At 40.7% G+C, this 21,237-nt stretch overlaps 1 long non-coding RNA gene across 1 annotated transcript in view; it reads left to right on the top strand.

Moving 5' to 3' along the window:
* The window catches only part of LOC132366173 (uncharacterized), a 118,300-nt gene extending 98,381 nt beyond the window's left edge, over positions 1-19,919 (top strand). Inside the window, exons 5-6 of the long non-coding RNA XR_009503404.1 lie at positions 10,659-10,876; positions 19,840-19,919. This is a non-coding gene — a long non-coding RNA (uncharacterized LOC132366173). The remainder of the gene's footprint in view (positions 1-10,658; positions 10,877-19,839) is intronic.
* Positions 19,920-21,237: the final 1,318 nt, after the last annotated feature.

Raw genomic sequence — 21,237 nt, 5'->3', positions numbered from 1 at the left:
TTCCACATGAGTCTATTCTTAGGGTTGCTTGAGTGTCCTCACAACATGGTGGCTGGCTTCCCCCAGTGTGAGCAATCCCAGAGCCCAAGGCAGAAGCAGCAATGTGTTTTATGACCTCGCCTTGGACATCACACACAGTCACTTTCTCAATATTCTAAGGATCACCCAAGTCATCCTTATTCAACATGAGAGTGTACTACACTAGGGCATGGCTATCATAAAGTGAGGCTCATTCAGGGCCATTTTGGAGGATGATACCATATCATTAAGCCCTTCCTGCTACTAATTAAAGACTTTTTTTGGTGACAACTGGAGTCCTAAGTGATTAGCACAGGGAGCATGTAAATTTTGATGGACAAATAGAGAGAAACAAGAAAGAATACATAGAACAAGTCGAGTCCAGGGAGAAGGGCAGGCTTGAATATAACAGCCAAGAGGCAGCTTTAGCATTTTGAGTGTCTGAATAGGAGTGAATAAATAAATAATGTGTGAGTTTGGGGTTGGGGCGTGGGGTGAGGGCCTGTATGTAGAGGACCAGAAATATTTTTCTTTGTTTACCAATTAGATCATGGTTTTGGACCATGAAGACTCAACTCCAGAATTGCTGATATAAAAGTAGTAGCCCAAATTGAGTATTCTCAACTTTTCTCACAGGTTCTTCAATTTACCATCCATCCATCAATCCATGTATCCATCTTTTATTAAGCATCCAGCAAATACCAGGTTCTGTTCTAGAAGGTGATGGGGGGGGGGGGGTTACAGAAATGAACAAATGCACCAGCCTGACACGGGAGATGACAAAGAGGGAACTAACATTTATTGTGCACCTACTACTGTGTTCTAGTACTTTTGCATTTATTGTATTAAATAATTCTCATAACTACTCTAGATGTTGGGCATAATGATTCCCACTTGGCAGATGGATAAACTGAGACTTGAAAATTCACTTGATTTACTCAGAGTTGGAGCTGAAAAGTGGTGAGGCGGAATCCTCTGCAGATACGAAGTAGAAAGTGATTAAATGTGAAAGAAAATACACATATAGTACAATGACAGCTCAGAGAATGGAGCGAGTTCTTTGGCCTAGGGAGGTAAAAGAAGGCTTCATGGAAGAGGTGGCATTTCAGCAGGATCTTGACTGATGAGTAGGAGATGGTGGGAAAAGGCAATATGTGAGGAGTAAAGAATGTCTAAAACAAAGGCATAAAGGTAGGAATGGATATTAATAATGATGATACATACAGAGATGCACAGAGACATACACATATAATGTGGCTAGAGAAATGTGCATAAAGGAAAGAACTGGCTGATAGAGGTGAACAATAGGTGTCTGGGTCGCAAGGTAGATACCAGACCTAGTTGTTCATTAATGCAACAGGAATTCAGAGAAGGCTAGATCATCATTTGGACAACTGAGTGTGAACTACTTTTGGACTGTGTGGATAACATCTTCTTTAAGGTTATTAAAAATTACATTGTGAGTATACCTTCACACCCAGCAAAAAATGTTGATTAACAAACTATAGAAGATTATGGAAATTATTGAATAAAAAATGAGAAGTGCCATTGATCGGTAACAGTCACATGCTGATGGTGAGGTCTGCTGCTAGTTAATGATGAGGGAAGAATTCCTAGAAAAGACAGCAGGCCCTGAGGCTAGTGAGTACCAGAGAAATCCAAGAATCTCAGAGCTGGGAGTCACCTGAAGGATTATTTACTCTAATTTTGCAGTTTACATATGAGAAAGCCAAGGCCAGGAAGTAGGAGTGACTTGTTCTTCTAGAGAGAGCTCCTTCTACTACACCTCAGCCTTGCGAGAAGAACAGGACATAATCCCTGACCTGGAAAAAGCTATGAGAGTGGAGAGTGCTGTGAAAATTGCTAGGTTTAAAACATGTTAGGAGTTGAATTGTGTCTTCCTCAAATTCATAATTTGAAATTCTAACCTCCAGAACTTCAGAATATGGCCTTACTTGGAAACAGGGTCAGTGCAGATGAAATTAATTAAGATGAGGTTCATATTAGAGTAGAGTAGGCCCTGGATCTAATATGACTGGGGTCCTCATTAAAGGGGAAGTTTAGATGTGCACACAGGGAGAATGCTATGTGAACATGACGACAGAGATTGGGGCAATGTATCTACAAAGCAAGAACACCTCAAATTTCCAGCAAACCACTAGGAGCAAAGAGGGAAGCACAGAACAGAATCTCCCTTACAGCCCTCAGAAGGAACTGATCCTGTGACACCTTGATATTGGACTTCTAGCCTCCAGAACAGTGAGATAATACATTTCTGTTGTTTGGGCCACCCACTTTGTAGTGCTTTGTTATGGCAGCTCTAGGAAACTAATACAATCGCTAAAAGAAATAAAAGTTATGTGGGAGCCACAGGAAGTAGGCACTGTGAGGGAAGGAACAATGCCTTAATGAAACAATAAAACCATACATTAATTCATTCAAACACAATGTGTATGAGGCACCTCTCATTTGGCCCTGGAGCAGATACATGAAGAATTAGAATACGATTCTCTTTGCCTTTGAGAAGCCCAAAGTATGGTCTAGTTAGGCTCAAAACAGAAGTAAATGTTATGGGGCCCCAAAGGAATGATATAGGCAAAAGTTTGGATGCAGAAGGTGACATCTGATCTAGGATTTTAAAGGTGAATGTATTTGCTTGCTAGTTGCTTAATGGAGCTAATTATTCCTATCACTGGAAAGAGCTTCCTAAAATCTCCTCCCTGGTCTGCATCAAAGAGGCAAAAATCACAGACATGCTAAGTTTGTTTAATCTAGCATTTCAAAAATCAGCCTCAACAATGTAGGCCAATTATCTCAATCTCCTGCCCTAGTTGGCCTGCCATTCATAGGGAAAACAGGAACAGAGATGCTGACCTCTGGTTGCTCAGGCCCAAATCCCCTTGGAGCTTCAGGCTCATGTAAGAACTGGCTCCAGAAAGTCACCCCGGTGGGGGGTCTTCCATCCTGGCTGCCCAGACCTATCTGTAGTGCTGAAAAGTCAGGTTGTGTTATTTATGTATAAAAACAACAACAAAAATAACCTTTTCTTTCCACATATCCCATGCACTGGAAGCCAAGCCTTCAGCAGGTCATTAATACGTTGACGTTTTGAAGAACTGTGCTTCCAGACCCTGAAACAGGAGGCAGGTCTGCTGGCCTCGGCCTTGAGATCTCTTGGCTTTCTCATATTAAAGACCCCCAGGGTCTCAAATTTGAGCTCCCAGCAGCCACTGCTCTGAGTAATGCTGCTAAAAACAGAGCCAATTGCAGCTGGAGCCACATCTGCCTCTGTGGAATGATGTCAAGGGGGAAGGCGAGGGGTGTCTCCTGACTCTAATTACCTCCCCATTGGTTGGTCACGCTCCCTGAAATTCCATTAAGATGATGGAACCTATTCTGTTAGGTCTAATGAGGGAGAACAATGGGGTGGGAGAAGACCTGCATGCAAGCCAGCAGTCTCTGCTTGGCTGATTACATTGGAAAGTCTTTGGGCAGGACATGCGTGGTCATTTGCCCCAGGCCCTGTGACCCCTTAGAGTATAGCATCAGGTCCATTCACTATGGTTGTTCCCCGCCTGGCCTCTCCAAGAATTTGTTTGTGTAAACCTTGTTCAACTCATCCATACACATGGTTTTGACTACCACCTGGATGGAAATACTTCAAAACTTCTCCAGTTTGTGCCTTTCTTGTCAAGCTTCTGACCCTTCCGTCTAACTTCTTGTCCCTGAGTGCCTCATCTTCAACTAATTCATCATCTTTCCTCACAAAATTATTCCTCAAAGGGTTCTTCTTTATCCAGTTTCCCAAGTCAGAAAACTGGAAAGCATCCTTGACCCTTCCCTTTCTAGCACCTCAAATCAATCACTAAGATCTACTAACATTATTTCCTAAAAGTCTCTTATAACCATTCTCTCCTCTTCATTCTTTCTGATAATTTCTGAATTCAGGATGACATTACCTATTGCTTAAACTAGTATAACAGGAAATTCCCTAGTGGTCCAGTAGTTGGGCCTCGGCACTTTCACTGCCATGGCCCGGGTTCAATCCCTGGTCTGGGAACTAAGATCCCGCAAACCACGCAGTGTGGCCAAAACCAAAACAAAACCCTAGTGTGACAGCTTCCAAAAGGGTCTCCTTGCTATCAGCTCATCCCCAACCAGTCCATTCTCCACTGAGTAGCAAAAGTGTCTTTAAAAAATGTAAATCTGTACTCAAAAAACTAGGAATAGAAGGGAACTATCTTAACATAATAAAGACCATATCTGAAAAAACGTATAGTTAACATCATACTCAATGGTGGAAGACTAAATGCTTTTCCCCTAAGAGCAGGACAGGCAAGAATACCTGGTTTTGCCACTTTTATTCAACATAATAGTGGAGGTCCTCGCCAGAGTAATTAGGCAAGAAAAAGAAATAAAAAGCAACCAGATTGGAAAGGAAAATGTAAAATTGTCTCTGTTCAAAGATGACATGATCTTATATGTACAAAATCTAAAGATTCCACAAAAACTGTTAGAACTAGGAAATAAATCAGCAAAGTTGAAAAATTTAAAATCAACATACACTGGGGTAGAATGGATATATGTATATGTATGGCTGAGTCGCTTTGCTGTGCACCTGAAACTATCACAACATTGTTAATCAGCTACACTCCAATATAAAATAAAAAGTTAAAACAAAATCAACATGCAAAGTATTAGTTGCATTTCTATATAGTAACAATGAACAATCTGAAAAAGAAATTAAGAAAACAATAGCATCAAAAAGAATAAAATACTTAGGAATAAACTTAATCAAGGCAGCAAATGACCTGTACTCTGAAAATTACAAAATGTTGCTGAAAGAAATTAAAGACACAAATAATGAAAAGACATCCTGTGTTCACAGACAGGAAGACTTAATATTGTTAAGATGTTAATATGACCCAAAGCTGTCTATAGATTCAATGTAATTCCTGTTAAAATCCCAATGATTTTTTTTTCAGAAATAGAAAAGCACATTCCAAAATTTATATGAAATCTCAAGGGACCCAGAATAGCCAAAATAATCTTGAAAAAGAAGAACAAAGTTAGAGATTTCATACTGCCTCATTTCAAAACTTATTGAAAAGCTTTGGTAATCAAAACAGTGAGGTATTGGCATAAAGATAGATACATAGACCAATGGAACAAAATTAGAACCCAGAAATAAACCCTCACACATGTAGTAAAATGATTTTCAACCAGCATACCAAACCATTCAATGGGGGAAAGGATAGTTTTCCAACAAAATGGTATTTGAAAAAACTGGATATTCATGTGGAAAAAAAAAAAAGTTGGACCCTTATCTTAAACAATATACAAAAATTAACTCAAAAAAAAATTAGCCCAAAATGGATCAAAGCTAAACATAAGAGCGAACACTGTAACACTTTTATAAGTTTATGTATATATGTATGTATATGTATGTATTCATATATATGTGTATATATACATATATATAAAATCTGCCTTTATTGATGTCTTTTGCTATAGGCACAGTAGCCAGCACTTTACACATGTTACCTCCAAACTTAACAGAAATTCCATTTTACAAAAGAGGAAACAGACACCAGAGAAGATAAGCAATTTGCTTGAGATCAGTCTGATCTTAAGCTGACTGTGGACAGATTCTGACTCTTCTCAAGATCAGATCTCTGGCCAACTCAAGGTAAAGGCTTATAAAGAGTGCAGGCTTTAAAATCAGAAAGAACACTGACTAAAGCCGTGTGGTTGTATTGGTAGAAAATGTTTTTAACATTTCTGTTGACTCAATTTCCTCATCTCTAATATCGAGATAGTAATGTCTGACCTTTTGCAAGTTGTAGGTGGTGAGGACTAATTAAAAGGAAATAGGGACAAAAAAGAAGAAAGATCTCTGACATAGTCACTCCGGCTCTCTAGGGTTCGCACATACATGAAAATTCATAGCAAAGTCAGAAGGTGAATTGTTTGGAGAGGTGGTACCTCCTCTGGCAATGGGGGGAAATGGAAACAAGAAGGAACGAAAATTAGAATGAAGGTGAACACTGTTTCTAAGAAACTAGTGTGAGAAGAGATTTTGGAAACTTTTGTCTCATTTATCAATGGGAAAGGAATTATAAATATGTATGTCATACAAATTACCTCTAAAAAACAACTGAGTGATTTCCATGGACAGTGTAATACAGTAGAGAGAGTGCTCTGAGTTCCAACTCTGATTTCACAGCTTCATATGCATGATGGCATTTGGGCACATCATGTAAATCCTCTACATCTCCAGGTCCCTATCTAAAAAACAGGAATATTAACACCTACTTGACATTCTGGGGAGAACAGTGAGAAATAGAGGTACATATTATTTGAAAAGTTAAAATACCATTTGGGTCCAGGTTAAAGACGCTTCTACGAGACATATGACCCAAGCCACTCACTTTTCTGAACCTGTTTACTCATCTCTAAAAGACATCAATAGAGCCTACATCCTAGAATTGTTAAAGGGATTAAATGAAATAATGCAGGTAAATGTTAGCACCATGTTGGCACATATTAAGGACTCAGTAAGGGGCTGTGTTTATGCCACATACCAACAACAACAGCGATAGAAACCTTTCTTTACTGCTGGGAAGTAAAAAAAAGTAAGATCTATTGGAAATTTTAGGAAAAGAATTCATGGAAAATTTTTTTTAATCCAGATTTCTCAGTCTTCTTAATTTTTCCTTACCCTGGGAAACTGCAGGAGAATGGCATGCCTGAGGTAGTGTGTGTCTCTGTGAATTTTCTTTGGCTCTACAAGGTTAGAAGCTTCTCGTCTTCTGAGATTGAACACTCCCAAGACATTGGATCATTTCCTGACCTTCATTTATTTAATAACTAATCTTTTATTGCCTTCCTCTCTTTGAAAGCCAGCGGCCAGTCTGGTTCCCTCCCCCACCCCTCTTCAAGGTCTCACCTCTTTAATCATTTGGATAAAGCTGGGACACACTACAAACCATTTTAATGGGAGTCTGATAAGTGAAGGCCATTCTTCCTCCCGGCTCCTTCTCAACCTAGCCATATTTCGGATGATTTCTAATCATCCCAGCAAATCATTCATGTCATTCTCCCACAGCCACCTAGTTAATATCCCCAGTCAACAGGTTTCTTTTGGCTCTTTTGTCTGGGAAAGCTTGCTATGCAAGGTCCCAGAACTCCAGAGAAATGATTCTGAACCTGGAATTTGCACAAACTGAGCCCTCAGCTGCAGGATTAATATTTTCCCAAGTTAACATTAATAGCTATCATCTCTGAGCTCTACTTCTGTGCCAGACACTGGGCCAAGCACTGTATCTGTATTATCATGTTTAATCCTCATAAAACCTACTAGGGAATGCTCTCATGTCTGTTTTGTGGACAAAGAAACTTAGGCCTAGGACACTCTTACTCAAAGTGTGGTCCTCTGAGCCACAGCATTACCCGGGAACTTGTTAGAAATGTAAATTCTCCAGCTCCTTCACAAACCTCTTGAAAATAAATCCCTGAGGGTCGTTTTCAGGAATCTGTGTTTTAACAAGCGCCCCTGGTGATTCTGATGCAGGCTAACATATGAGAAGCACTGGACTAGAAAAAGTGAGTAACTTGACAAATTCAAGGAGCTAATAAGTCACAGGAAGAGGCTTGGAAATCAGAGTCTGGCTGTCTCCTAAACCAGAGTCAGGGAGACTCTATATAGAGATGGTTCACGAAGATTTAGGATTTGAAGTAAAACTGCGTTGCACCATAAGGACATCTATTATTTCATGTAATAAGTTGTGCAGAAGTAGCTCAGTTCCAGGTTTGGTTTAATTCAGCAGCTCAGTGGATTTACGTCTCCAGCTCAACAGCATCTCTCATTCTCTTGGCCTTCTCTTCATGGTCACAAGAGGGCTGCAGCAATTCCAGGCATCACATTTTGTTCCTCAGTGCCTAGATGTCTAGGGCTGGAGGCAGATGGAAAGGGCCTGTCTCTTCCTCCATGTCTTTTTATGTGTAATACTTTTTTTCCCCCCAAGATGTACTTTCCCCAAAAGACCTCCTCTCCTAGATTACTGCTCAGAATTTCATCATATGCTCATTCCCAAACCAGTCACTGGGAAGAAAAATGGAATAACATGATTGGATAAGACTATTTCAGATTTACCTCCCTTGAAGCACATGGATGCCTGAAAGCACACAGTGGATGGAAGTGCTAAATCAAAGCAATAGGGACAAATTTTGAAATAGAGATAAGTTTGGATTCACAGGATGGCATCAGATATTAGGAATCCAGATAGAAAAATTAAGAGTTTATGCCATAAGCAATGCAGAGCCTGTTAATCTTTGAGCAGGGGAAAGGAATAAGTAAGGACATTCATGGGAAGAGTCTGCTGGTGGTGTGTAGGAGAGATGGGCGCTAGATTCGGGAGAGGGAATGATGAACGTCTGTGAGAGAAGCTGAGCTCTTGCTGTAGCCTAGGTAGAATTTGCCAAGGGCTTGGTCTAGGTAGGTGGCATGGGTAATGAGGGTGGCTGAAGATAAGAGTCATTTGGAAGGAAAATTGGCAAGAGCGGGTGACTGATTAGCCATGGGGAGATAAAGAAGGGGGCAAATCAGGGGTTACATGCTGTCTTCATGTCTGTGACCAGTTCTCCCGCTCCTCTGGGGCCATGGTGAAAAGAGCTAACTCCTGCAAAAGGAATTTAAGCAAGTTAAAGGAAAACTGTCAGATGTATAATGGGTTATTTAGGGGTATATGCTTAAGTTCTTAAATTCAGTGCTTGGCTCTAGGATATAATAATAATAGTAATAGTTGCATTTAGTGCCAGCCTATTATGTCTTGCTGTTTTATTTTTATTGTAGAAAATTTTATACATATAGCGAAGTAGGGAAAATAATATAGTGAACCTGCATGTACCTATTAACCAGCCTCAACATGATCAAATCCTAGCCAATCAACCTTTTTCCCCCTATTCCCTCACTTACTCTTCACCAACAACTCCAACCTAGGTTATTACTTTTTTGAGTAACAACTTTACCGAGATATAATTAACATGCCATACAATTCACATATTTAAAGTGTGTAATGCAATAGTTTGTAGTACATTCATAGAGTTGTGCAACCATCACCACAATCAATTTTAGAACATTTCATCACCCCAAAAAGAAATTCCATACTCTTTAGCTATCACCCCCTGTTCCTGCATCCCTCTTCCCCCAGCCCTAAGCAACCACTAATCTACTTTCTGTCACTATAGATTTTCCTATTATGGATATTTTATATATCCATATATTTTATATAAATGGAATCATACAATATGTAGTCTTTTGTGACTGGCTTCTTTCATTTAGCATCATGTTTTCTAGGTTCAGCCATCTTGTAGAATCTATCAGCATCTTGTAGAATCTTCATCTCTTTATATTGCCAGATAATACCCCGTTGTATGGATATACTACATTTTATATATCCCATCAGCAATTGATGGACATTGAGTTCCACTTTTTGGCTATTATGAAAAATGCTACTATGAACATTTGTGTACAAGAACATTCATATACAAGTGGACATATATTTTCATTTCTCTTGGGTATACACCTAGGAGAGGCATTTCTGGGTCATATGGTAACTCTACATTTAATCTTTTAAGAAGCTGCCAGACTGGTTTCCAAAGTGGCTGCACCATTTTACATTCCCACCAGCAGCGTATAAGGATTCTAATTTCTCCACATCTTCCCCAACACTTTTTATTATTTTTATTTATTTATTTTAATTTTTTAAGGACTTTATTTTTAGAGCAGTTTTATGTTCTCAAAACTGAGAGGAAGGTATAATTTCCCATGTAATCCCTGCCGCCATGCATGTATAACATCCCCTATTATTAGCCTCCTCCACCACAATGGTACATTTGTTACAATTGATGAACCTATATTGACACATAATAATCACCCAAAGTCCAGTTTACATTACAATTCATTCTTGGTGTTGTATAGTCTATGAGTTTAGACAAATGTATAATGATATATATCCATCCTTATAGTATTATACAGAGTATTTTGACTGCCCTAATAATAATTCTGTGTCCTAGTTGTTTTTTTTTTAAACCTTTTTTTTTTTTTTTAATTTATTTATGGCTGTGTTGGGTCTCCATTTCTGCACGAGGGCTTTCTCTAGCTGTGCCAAGCGGGGGCCACTCTTCATCGCGGTGCGCGGGCCTCTCACCATCGCGGCCTCTCTTGTTGCGGAGCACAGGCTCCAGACGCGCAGGCTCAGCAATTGTGGCTCACGGGCCCAGTTGCTCCGCGGCATGTGGGATCCTCCCAGACCAGGGCTCGAACCCGTGTCCCCTGCATTGGCAGGCAGATTCTCAACCACTGCGCCACCAGGGAAGCCCCGTCCTTGTTGTTTTTATTAGCATTTCCTTGATTGCCAAGGATGTTGAGCATTTTTTCATGTGCTCATTGGCCATTTGTATGGTAGTCTCCTCTTATCCTCATTTTCACTTTCTGCGGTTTCTGTTACCCACAGTCAACCATGATCTGAAAGTATTAAATGGAAAATTTCAGAAATAAGCAATTCATAAATTTTAAATTGTGCATTGTTCTGAGTAACACGATGAAATCTCATGCAGTCCCATTCCGTCCCACCCAGGACCCCGCAAGCTTCCATGTCGTCTGCTCCTGACATCCAAGCATCAACATCATCATGGCTCAATGATCCAGGACCACCTGAAGCCAATGATTCTCCTTCTGATGTATCATCAGAAGGTCAACAGGAGCCTAAGACTACGTCAGGGTGCCTATATCATTCACCTCACTTCATCTCATCATGTAGACATTTTATCATCTCACATCATCACAAGAAGAAGGGTGAGTACAGTATAATAATTTTGAGGGGGAGCCAGAGAGAGAGAGAGAGAGAGACCACATTCACATAAATTTTATTACAGTATATTCTTATAATTGTTCTATTTTATTATTAATTAATGTTGTTAAATTCTTACTGTGCCTAATTTATGAATTAAACTTTATCATAGCTATACATGTGTAGGAAAAAACATAGTATATATAGGGTTCAGTACCATTTGCGATTTCAGGCATCCATTGTGGGTCTTGGAACTTATTCCCAATGGATAAGGGGGGACTACTTAGAGAAATATGTATTCAGATAATTTGTCCATTTTTAATTGGGTTGTTTGTCTTTTTTTATTGAGATGTAAAAGTTCTTTATATTTTAAAGATATGTGTCTTATCAGATACATAATTTGTAAATATTTTCTCCCATTCTGTGGGTTGTCTTTTTCCTTTCCGGATAGTGTCCTTTGAAGCACTAAAGATTCTGATTCTGATGAAGTCCAAGTTATCTATTTTTTGTCTTTTGTTGCTTGTATTTTTGGTGTCATATCTAAGAAATAGTTGCTTAATTCAAGATCACAAAGATTTACACCTATGCTTTCGTATAAGAGTTTTATCATTTTAGCCCTTATATTTAGGTGTTTGATTCATTTCAAGTTAATTTTTATAGATGGTGTGAGTGACAGAACCAGATCCACGGGCTGTGCCCTTTCTATTACACCATCATCCACTGTGGCCAAAGCACAGTGAAATACGGTAATAGTGAGGATAGCCTGACCCAGGCAACCCTTGCCTTCAATTCTTTGAAGGTATCATTTAACTTGTTTACTTTCTTTGCTGGCACCACCACCATCTCTATTTGCCCTTCATTCAGTGTTCTACCCATCAGGAGAGAGAAGGACAGCTCTCTTAAAAACTCATAGATTACCTCCTCAGAACTCAGAGAGAATGTGAAGTAGAAAAATCCAGAGCTCAAGGTGAGGAGATTGAATTTGCATCCATCTTAAAGGTAACCCTGTCCATTCTAAAGTGAGGAGCAGGTTGAACAATCTTAACTTTCAAATGGGAATTGAAATTTTGTTTACTAGAAGGCTGACTTGAATTGCCACATCTTAGCATTGAAAGACACCTTCAGGTGGAGTTTGTCTGACTTCTCATTTGGCACATGGAAAAATGTCCGCTGACTTCTTCAAAGTTACAGGCTAGTTGGTGGCAGAAAGGGGACTCAAAGGCAGGTCCTCTGATTCCACTTTTCAGGAATATCAGAATTTTCATCTGTTCCTCGAGCCTACCAGGCATGAGTGCCAGATAACCTGCCCTCACCAAGCAAAGGGTATATAATAATATCATGAGACTCTAAAAAAATTAGAGGAAGCTGGAAAAAGGAAGAAAAATCACTGAAGAGTGGGATTTTTCTGAACCTGGCAAGGGGAACAGGAATTTTCAAAGATCTATAAGGTAACAAGCAATCCAACTTCTGAGTCAGAGGGGTGATCCATGATTCAGGAATTGGAGAGCATCTTGCACATTCTGTCATTTTTTTTTTCAATAAGGCAAAGAAAGAGAGAGAGTTGGGCTCAGACTCAACTGCAGTATACTGCCTAGGGCACAACAGAAATACTGTAGAGAGAACATGGATTTAAAATAATTGGGGTGAGAAGATGTTCAGCCTATGCTAAAATGGTTTAGGTCTATGCCAGAGGGCAGAATCCCACCAAGTTGGGCAACATAGGGGAGAGAATATCAACAAGTGACATGGCCTTCAGAACTGATGCCATCTTAACCTTCCACTCAGCCCCTGTTCCACTACTAGCAGAAGTGATCTTAGGAAAGGTTCTGATCACTGATAAGTATAGGTGTTGTAGCAAAGCTTTAGGATCAGCTAGACCAGGGTTCAAATTCTGATTCCTTTACTATCTAGCTGTGTGATCTTAGGCAAGTCATGTCTCCTCTCTAAGCCTCAGTTTCTTCCTCTGTCCAAAGGATATCATGAGGATGAACTGAGGTGATGGTACAACACATATAGCACAGTTCCTGGGACATAGTGGATGCTTCATAGATGCATTTTTGCACCCCTCCTTAGTCTTTCTCAGCTTCGTATGAATTTTGAACCACCTGTCCAGGTGCTCTTTGGATCTCAGGACCTATCTCTTTCCATATGGAATTAAATATTTCATTCTCCTATTGAGAGACTTTTAGAACTGAAGTTCCAGACGCCCTGCTGAGGAACCTGAGGCCAGAGCATTCATGGCAGAGTGGACATCTGGACCCTCCGTTCAGTGCTCTCTCCTTGGCGTCACTGTGGTGTTCCTGGGATGCTGGTTGCCATGACTACCTAATTATTTCCTCTAGGTCTGACCACCACAACAAACTGAAACACTTGCCAAACTCCCAGCCAAATAAGCAGCAGATGTCCAATTTGAAAAACATCATCCCTGAACAATAATGTTTGGTTTCCCAGCCATCACATGGACCCATCCACAGAGATGGAGGTAGGGAGAGGCAGCTATAGGGGAAGCCAGGAATAGGACCTGGGATGCAGAAGGGGCCCAGACTTATATCTGTGTCTTCCCATGGATGAACCACGCAGGAGGCACTCGTTCCCGACATGACATCCTGATTCATTTATAGAGTCACTAACTCTGTTCAATTGGTCTTATAACACGTTCTCAGTGGCCACACGGTAGCAGTAAAGGACAAAGCTGGCTTTTAGAGTCAGACAGGTGTGGGTATCAATGGCACTTTTGCCTCTGACTCGCTGAGTGACTTTGACCAAATTTTCTTCTCTGAGGCTCCATTTCCTCATATAAACTGAAGATTGTAATACCTGCCTTATACAGTTGTCATGGGATTAAAGCAGAAAACAGGGATACAGCACAATGCTTGGACCTAGTGAGTCCTTGATGAATGTTAGTTATAAATTTGTCTTTAAATCATCACATAGTCTAATATACCCATTCTGCCACAATATATCAAGGTGAATGATTGCTTTTGAGAAATACAGAATCTCATTCAAACAAAAGGAGTCTTAAAAATTATTTCAAACAACCCTCTTATTTTATAGAGGAGGAATTGAGACCCAGAAAGGTTAAAGTCTTTGCCTAAGATCACACAACTAACTAGTCAACTGCACGGCTAGGATTAGAATGCCAGCATTCTAACATCCAAGCCAATACTTTTTCCAGCATCCAATAGAGCCTAAGAAAGGGAAGGAGAGACGAGAATTCACATTTAGAGAGCATCTGCTATTCACATGTATTCTGCATGAATTGTTTTAATACTTACAGCAATAATAGAATGTAATGTATTATTAGTCTTAATAAATGAGCAAACTAGAATATAAGCTTTAAAGAGCAGGGAGTATGTCTTTCTAATTCATTCCTGTATCCTCAGCAGGCAGAACAGTGCTTGGCACATAGTAGGTGCCCAGTAAATATTTGCCAGTGAGCAAGATGAAGTAATTTATCAAAGCCAGATAGCTAATAAATGACAGAGCCAGGATTTGAAATAAAATCTGTCTGACTCCAAAGCCCATGCTTTCCCTGAGCTGGCTCTTGTACTTTCTCCCCTAGGAGAACTAGGAGGCTGGAAGGAAGAAGGAAGGAAAGTCTCATTCTTTGAGAAATGTGTCAATTCCAAGGTATTAAACTAGGCACAGTTATATATATTATGTCATTTACTTTTCACAACCATCGAGGATAACGATTTTCCTTTTTTTAAAAAACATATGAGGAAATTGAGACAGAAAGCTTCAGTGACTCTTCCAACATAAAATAGTGAGAAGAAAAAACAAGGGCTTAGATTCCAGTGCCAGACTTTCACCTCCATCATGGACTCTTCTCTTAATATCACAGCTGCTTATAGGATGGGCCCTGAAGGAGGCTGATGGTGGGCCAGGAACATGATATCAGACCTGTCACACAATGGGGGCAAGCATAGTCCCTCTGGGTTTGCCACTGGATTTTGCTCAAGATGCCCAGCTATGTGGTAGCCTTTTATGACCAAAAACATAAAGATAGAAAACCAATAAGTTGAGGATGGCTAGGTGCTTGGTGACATTATTGGGGCTTGCAAAAAACCCGTCAATGGCCTGCCTCCCCTCTCCTAATTTAGTTCAATAACAAAATACCTTTGTTTCTTAAGCTTTTATTAGTTCTATTCTGTTATCTGCAGCCAAAATAATTTCTTTTCAGGAGTGAGGGAGTAGTAAAGGCCATGGTGCTTATTGTCTGTTCTCTCACTAACAGGCAAATCTGTATACTTCTGAATTCTCAGTGTCCATATTTTTATTGGTGGGAGGTATCTGTTGGTTGAAAGTGTCAGAAAAGGACTTGAGCTAGCTTCTGTGAATGAGGGGAAATTGTTATAGGAAAAAGAGACATCTCTTGGAACCCAAGTACAGGGATTCAGCCGAGCCTGGCAGTGGAATTGGACCAGGACCTCAAAAGCATTTGGCACTCTGTTTCTCTCTAATGCTATCTGCTCTTCTCTTTTCTCTTTCTCCTTTTCTTTTCTTCTTCCTCTTCCTCTTCTTCCTCTTCTCCTTCTCCTCCTTCTTCTCCTTCTTCTTCTTCCTTTCTTCTCCCCTCCCCCTCCTCCTCCTTCTTCTTCCTCCTCTTCCTGTCTCCCCCAACCTCCTCTCTCTCACTTTGAATAACAGCCTCCATCAGTATCTACATTTATATGTAACCAATTCAACCACCCAAAAAGAGACTGAATCTCAGGCCCAATTAAAGTTTCTTGCAGAGCAGATGTGACTGGCCACACTCCAATCCTGTGGCCAATGCTGCCACAGTCAACACTGACCAGGAGGAAGGATCACAGAGTATGAGTTTGGCTTCCTGGGGATGATCCCTGGACACCATGTAGATGATGGAAGCAGGGAAGTTCTGACAATAGATGGACTGGGGAGACAACCCAAAGCTGGTTATTACAAAGACCCATCTCCTCTCTCTTCCTGGGGCATGAAGTGCTGTTTTAGTTATTATCAAGGCCAAGTGGCAACCTTGCCCTTACTGTAGTTTGGTCTTTTATTCATTTAACATTCAACAGACTCCATTCCAGGTAGTGGGCCTACAACAGTGACCAAAGCTGGCTAAGTCACTACCCTCAGAAGTCTTAGCCGTTTCCCCTTCAATTGTGTGGAATCTCCCACATCCTTCCAATAAGTTATCCCTTTGCCCAAGCTCATTTGAGACAGGTTTTTGTCACTTCTAACCAAAAGAATCCTGACTAATGCAGGAATGTTACCACTGACAGATCCCCCTAATATAAAACTGGCTGAGTCAGGATAGAGTAGGGAGTTGTGAGGACTCTGCCATACGGGGCTGAGATACCAGCAATCCTTGTTAGGTGGTAGAAAATCAGTTGGTTAAAAGATTATCAATTTTCTGCTAGAACTCAGAGTGTTGCCCACAATATAGGAACTTTAGGAACCTGGTAGAAAAATGTCAAAATATTGCCACCTCTGGCTACTTCTTCAAGTAAGTTATTGATTTTGGCCCGTCTGATAGCTGACAGAGAATAGCTGGGTGGATTTGCAGCCCTGTTCAAAGAATTAATTTCTTTCTACCTGTAGTTAGGAATTTGAATCTGTTGAATCAGATAAACAAGTGCCTTAAGAATATGGTCTTACTGTTGGTGCATTAATTAGGATACTGTATATCTGGGAGGATCCAGCAGAATCTGGGAAGCCTGATGACCCCAGATTGCTTCTGAGCAACTCTCCTGTGTATCCCTGCCTGGGAAAGTTGGAAATGCACATTTGGATGGGTAGTGAAGTTGAGACATGAGCTACATGGCAGGAAAAATGAGCCTTTCCTCACTACTCCAGCCTATGATTCTTAAAACTTGGAGGCAGAGGCCAATAATCTAAGATTTAGGGAGACGTGCAGAGTCCCCAGGATTGATATTAAGAAACTGATGCTACAAATGTGTGGACCAAATTCAAAAGTAAAATTTGGGCAAGATCTCTGGTATTGGGTACCAGCAAACTGAGTCTCCCTTGCCTCCTCCCTCCTCTAACCCAATGCAGTCAATAGGCTTGGCTAAGAAAGGGCTTAAAAGAGTTGTGCTGTAAGAAAGACTCGAGCCTAGGAAACAGAGACCTGTGCTTGTTCAACCCTGAAAGCAACCCTTGATCCACATTCATGACTCAAACAGAAATGAACTACCAAGGTGGTACAGTCCCTTATGATGGAATGCTCCTCAATTCTCCTCTCAGTTCTGGTACTGATTAACACTGGCCAAAGGAAGACCTTCTGGTTGTAGAACCCAAGGCAGCAAGAATAATTGGTCAAGGAACAAATATATATCCATGAGAGTGAACAGTGCAACAGAATCCAGGTGATGCTCTACCCCAGTGACTCAGTATCTTGTTGCTTACCCTCACCCTCACTAAGGGAGTCTTGTTATCCTTTATTTCCCTGATGCTTGGATAGTGAGTGTATTGGGCAGTTAAATACATTATTTAGCACTTGACTTGCAAAATCTCAAGGAGCCACAGTGAGCCATGTTCAAGAGGAGGCATCGACCTTCAGAAAACTTGAATTTGGAAATCACTGGCCTCTGGTTTCATTTCTGGATTTATCAGCTGGATGGGACTTTAAGATTTTTCCAATGGAAAAGGGTTGACTTTAGATGAAAAACAATGATTTCTGCAATAATAATAGCTAGTGCTTATTGAATCATTATTAAGTGCCAGGCACTGGTCTAGGGCTTTATGTGTATGACTCATTTCATTGTCCCAACTACCCTGTGAGGTAGATACTATTATCATCTGCATTTTACAGAAGCAGTTAAGTGCCTTGCTTAAGGTTAAGCTGAGAACTGAGTCTACGGCTTGGGTTCTTAACTATTATATTGCATTTATTTTTAGGTTACTTCCCTTGCTTGATTTTGCTTTTATTTTCTCCTATTTCTTACTGCTGTATCTTCTTGGCAGCCTATCTCTACTGATTTTTTTCAGGTACAGTTGACATACAACAACCAGTACAAATTGATGTGTTTTGATATATGTTTACACCCATGAAAAATCACTACAATTCAAATAAGGATTATGTCCATTACTCCCTCCCCCGATTTTCCTCATGTCTTTTTGTAATCTATCTCTTCTCCTGCTCTCCCCATCCCTAGGTAACCACTGATCTGCTTCCTGTCACTATAGATCAGTTTGCATTTTCTAGAATTGTAATTGGAATCATATAGTATGTATTCTTTTTCTGTCTTCCTTCATTCACTCAGCATAATTATTTTGAGATCCATGACTTAGAGTATATCAATACCTTGTTCTTTGTATGGATGCTGCTATGTATAACAGTATGCACATCAGTGCAAATATAACTACTATGAATATTCATGTAGTCACAGGTCTTTGTGCGGACATACACTTTTATGTAAATAAATATCTAGGAGTGTAATGGCTGGGCTGTATGGGAGGTGTATGTTGAACTTTTTAAGACACTATCTAACAGTTTTCCAAAGTGGTTGTACTATTTTACATTCTTACCAGCCATGTCTGAGAGTTCCAGTTGCTCTTTATCCTCACCAACACTTGATATGATCAGTCTTTTTAATCTTAGTTATTCTAGCTCTCAAGTAGAGGTGTTTTATTGTGGGTTTTACTCGTGTTTCCCTAATGACTAATGATGTTAAGCATGTGCTTATTTGCCATGTATATCTCCTTCGTCAAAAGGCTTATTTTGACAAATATTTTGTTCCTTTTATTTTTATTGGATTGTTTAATTTAAAAAAAATTATTTGTCCTAGTTCTTCCCCCTGGAGTTGGCTTCCTTCTTCTCTAAGAGGACATGCCACAGATTAGAACACAGATGGGGGTGACGAGGGCATGGTTTAGTAAATAGAGCACAGGTTTGTAAATAATCAGGTATATTTGGACTTGCACTTTAGCTCTATTACTTGATAAATTATGTTGCTTTGGCAACTCAGTTAACACCCCTACACCTTAGTTCATTTGTCTATGAAATGGATATAGGGAACTATTTCCCAGTGTTTCTATGAGGAATAACTGAAACACTCTTTTTTAACAAGTGGCATAAAATAATGAGAATAACCCTTGTTAATGTCAAGTCCTAAAAAGAAAGCTTCTTAGGAGAATTTTAATTGTAAGAATTATTAGAATACCCTCAATGCCAGATATTCATGTAGAATAATATCTGGAATGGCATCTTGCTTATTATTTCATTATTTAATCTTTTCTTCCCTTCTGTATGTATAATACACACACTTGGCAAAACAGGTTTCTCACACACATATACCTAACACACCCCAATACTATCGCACCCCAATACATCCTATGGTATTAGTCTCTCACCAGGGATCTGGGAGCCCTCTGATCTAGAGGCTCTTCTTAGTCATCCTGTTTTTACATTGTTCTCATCCCTTTCTGAGTTCCTCCTTGTCTATATCCTGCTCAGGTAGACAAAACAATGGTCACTTCCACTTGGTAATTTTTTAAAGCGATGGTAGAGGATTCCCAGTCTCTCGGTCTGCAGGGACTTAAAGATACAGGTGGTCATCAACAGCTAAGAAGGAGGTCTGTTTTCTCCCACTGTGCACAAAGTACAGTAGGAGCTCTGGGGATCTCTACCTGGAGCTTTGTGTGTTTCTCTGTTGGCACTGAGTTGCCTGCACCACTTTCTTGGCTGGGGAGGGGCAGGAGCAGGAGAACAGGATGATAGCTATTGCCCCTGGCTCTTTGACAAGAAAAGAGCAGCTTCCAGACAGGGTTCAACCTGCAAAAAGGCTCCCCTCCTATGGAGGAATTATTCAGTCTAGGATAAGCTTCCTGTGCAGTAACATCAAATATTCCCACTGGCTGCTGAAGCTTAGAATTTGACAGCGTAACTGTTTCATGCCCAGTCTGTGAGAGCTACAGAATCCCCTGCCACAATGCTGTGAACATAATGGGTGCCCAGTAATGACAGTTTTCTTCCTAATTCTGATTTCTACTTCCACAGAGGTATCGGGGCCATCTCTCCAAGTTCCCCTATGGTTGATGTTACTGAGGTTCTGTATATGTGTCTTCACTGCTAGGAGGTACTTCAATTTCTATGAGGCTAATTCCCTGAGTCCTACCTGTCCTGGATGAACCTGTCCATAAAAAATGTTGCCTGCCGTTTCAAGCAAAGGATGTTGCAGCCATCAAGCCACTACAGCCACCCCGATGGTGAGCCCTGAGGGAACTCAGGATGGAGACAAATGGGCTGCCCACTGCCAAGCCCTCAGTCACTACAGTCACCCCCCATGATGCACCCTGAGGAGACTCAGGATGGGAAAGCACAGGATACTGGCTGCACATAGCTGAGGTGCACATCAAAGGAATGATTTCAGTGAGCCCAAACTCTTGCATCTTCCCATACATAGAAAAGCGCTAAATTCCTTAACTTGAGATATCTGGCTTTCTTTAATTAACAGTAATCTTTTGATGTTCCGACTCCCTGGTCTTTGTTGCAGAAACTCCTATATATCCCAGCTCCTCCCTCGCCTCTTCCTAGCAGTTTCTCAGAGCTATCTTAGAGGCTGTGTCCTGGGCTTAAGTCCTCAGTTTAGCCCTCCAAATAAAACATAATTCTCAACTTTTAGGTTGTGCATTTTTTTTCAGTCCACAAACCCAACAACAGGCTTCATAGAAGATGCCAAGGGGCCCCTGGAACATCACAGACTCATTAAAAGGATAAACAGCCCTCCCAGTGTTTTAGGGCTTAGACTTGTCCTGAAGAACTTCAGATATTCTCTACCCGAAGGAAATACGACATATCTTGGTGAAAAGATGGGTGAGATATCTGAGATAGCCGTCTCTCTCACTAAGTGGAAACATTCTGGTCTTTCTGGCGGAGAAATTCATCGTAATAAACCTACAGTAGATTACAAAGCGTACATGGAAGGAGGCAGCCATCCTCCGGGATGCCACAGGAAGACTGGCTTAGACTCAAATGCTAATAGCCCCACTGATGAGCGTGGACAACATGATTACACAGGGGCAGCAAAGCCAAGTCCTGCACTCTCTCCCCAGCTGGCAGGAGCAATCTTCTTGGAACAGCTCCCTCCTACCTTCCATCCTTTCTGCACTTAAAAACTTCCGGGAATCTTACTTCCTGCCTTAAGCATTTTCAGACAAAATGAGTGGATTGAGAAATTGCCCTTCACACAAACCTCAGTGACTTACCTTCAGGCACCATCATTAGAAAACAAAACACTAAATCAGTTATTTTATAGGGCAAAGTGTTAACACTAGAAAGAATACCAGACTGGGGTTGAGGGACGTGCAGAGATTGAGGATCTGAAGGGGTCTCGGGGAGGGCTGTGTGCCAGGTGCTGCCTCTGCTGGGGTGCTAATCCCCTGGGATAAGGATTAT

The sequence above is a fragment of the Balaenoptera ricei genome, chromosome 1 (genome assembly GCF_028023285.1).
Source record: "Balaenoptera ricei isolate mBalRic1 chromosome 1, mBalRic1.hap2, whole genome shotgun sequence".
Lineage (NCBI taxonomy): Eukaryota > Metazoa > Chordata > Mammalia > Artiodactyla > Balaenopteridae > Balaenoptera > Balaenoptera ricei.
Note: the sequence above shows the minus strand (reverse complement) of the source record. Positions and strands in the feature narration are given on the sequence as shown.